Below are 2,634 nucleotides of genomic sequence, written 5' to 3'. Positions count from 1 at the left end.
CAGCGCCCCCAAAATCCCACCACCCCCCTTTCGCTCCTAACAAACTGTGGGTACAATGATCAGAGACAATGTACTGAGGAAAGAAAGGGTGGTCATCCAGTCGTGCCAGGCGTCTAGGTTCCCGATTGTTGAAAGCTAGGAATCGTAGGAATCGACTCCGAACCCAATTACTTACTTTCTAATTATGTGATTTCTTCCAGTGGTTACCTGGTTGGCTCCGAACATCTCCAGGATTTAGGAAAACCGTGATTGTGGAAAATTGCGAAGCATCAACTTTTATTTTTATTTTTTAAATTCTAAAAATAAAAAAAGATTGTAATGACTAAGGTAACTGGTGACCGTCGTTTACGTAAAAAGGAGTCGGAACTTTTTTCCGTAGCATTAATCGTCGGAATCGTTCCGGAATCGATTCTTTGCCCAGCTCTGTCATCCAGTGGTCAAATCCAATATTGTCTGACACCCAGATACCGACCTAGCGATGCAGTCAAAGCAATAATGTGGTGGATAAGCGGTGTCCACTTAACACTTCCAGCTGCCAAATTGCAAACGTGTTCCGAGAATATGAATCTCTCAGCCCAACATAATATAAAAAGGGCTCAACATTTTCTCTTCTCCCACTTTAAAAAGGTTTTCGTGGAAATATGGACAGTGTGAGTTTCAATGTGTTTTGTTGTTTTCGTTATCATCATCATTATCATTATCGCCATCATCATCATTATCATCATCATCTTCATCATCATCATCATCATCATCATCATCATCATCATCATCATCATCATTGTTTGGAAAGTAAAGTAGGAGGGAGATTCTTGTTTGAATTTCAGACAAAATAACATAACAATATAAACAGTTCAAAAATTGTTTAATAGACACAGCTCAACGTTTCGCCTCTTGGGCTTCCTCGGGAGCAACTGAGAGAAATACTGAAAGAGCGCTGTATACTAACAAAGAGGGTCCTAAGATTCCGTGGTCATCATCATCATCATCATCATCATCATCATCATCATCATCATCATCTTCATCATCATCATCATCATCATCATCATCATCATCATCATCATCATCATCATCATCTTCATTATCATCATCATCTTCATCATCATCATCATCATCATCATCATCATCATCATTGTTTTACAGCAGACAAAATAATGGAAACTTGAGTACAGATGCAAATATTTATTAAAATCTTACTGATCCACATTTACGCTAATACTGACTTCATCAGTAACATAGTAGACCTATCTAAAAAAAAATTTAACAAAAAAGAGATGCCATGGCACAAAGCGTTTACTACACATTTCGTCAGAGCCAGTGTTAAGAAGGGAAAAAAAGCAAAAATGTCCTATCAACTGAAAAATATCTAATGTGTCCCGTGCGCTTTATATGACCTTTTGCTGTTGCGAGCGCCGTAAAACACTTACCCCCAAAAAAGAAAGAAAAGCTTATTGGCTACTGGGATTGACTTTCTCATTGTCCATGCTGAGCGTACAGATGAGTTTAGTTTTAGTAAGAGTTTTACGGCACTTGAAACACAATAAGGCCATATAAGTGCCGAAGATTAAAGGTGTCACAAGAAAGTAGCAAACACAAAAAGGAGGAGAGATCAGGACGATAAATATTTGGTAGGAAAGAAGGAGCAAACCACACCAGAACACCCGCCAACCACCCGCGCAGATGAGTTTAAATTAGTCGTCCATAGTACTGAGGGCTCACAAAGAACTGGTGTTAAAAAGGTGCAGGCGGGAATAAATGGTCGCTTTTCAGCACAAGGGGGGGCTATCCCGAAAAAGCGCTGTTTTGACAAAATCAGAGCTAAAGTTTTTGCCCCTTGTTCAGTTTCTTTAAAAACCAAGGAGAGTTTTCTCTATGGGTATGAGGGTAATGCCCACTTTTGGTGTAGGTCAAGATTTCTTCCTCCGAAATCTAGGTTAGCCCGCTTGTCCTTAAAAGCGGCCAAATGTACAATCAAGAGAACGTGGCACAAAGAAATGGAAACGGAAAGGTTCAATCGCGTCTTTGTTTTATAGAAGAAACAATATTGGAGACCTGAATACAGTTATGTATGCATAATAAAAATGTATATCGTCTTCATCTTCATTGTATACAGCGGAGCATAAAAAAAAGATTGAGACTTTTATTATACGTTCAACGTTTCGCCCGACTCCGAGCTTCTTGAGGAACATTTAGAAAAATAATTGTGAAGCGTGCTGACAAAATGAGTTACTTCTCGGGTTGAAGCCCTTAGAAAATAGATATATCACGTTCATATGTGAAGTTTTTACTATTTATAAGTATGAAATAATAAAAGACAGGTTATAGTTAAGGAACACGGCATCAATTGACAATCTACAAATTTGACCCTAATGTTGATTTTTTGCCAACATTTCTATTTGCAGATTGCGAGAAGTAACTCTTTTTGTATTAGATCTAATGACCACACTAGCTATAGAAACCAAAGTGTACACGTCTACGTCACAATGCTAAAAGGTGCAAAAAACACAAATCGGAAAGGCCAAGGATATGGGAATGCAATGACAAGAAGTGGTATGGATATAGATTTATAAATATTATGTATAAGTACCGTCAAATCATATTAATAGAAAATGTATTGTTATTGTAAAGGCAAGTAGT

The sequence above is a fragment of the Aplysia californica genome, unplaced genomic scaffold, assembly GCF_000002075.1.
Source record: "Aplysia californica isolate F4 #8 unplaced genomic scaffold, AplCal3.0 scaffold00193, whole genome shotgun sequence".
Taxonomy (NCBI): domain Eukaryota; kingdom Metazoa; phylum Mollusca; class Gastropoda; order Aplysiida; family Aplysiidae; genus Aplysia; species Aplysia californica.
Note: the sequence above shows the minus strand (reverse complement) of the source record.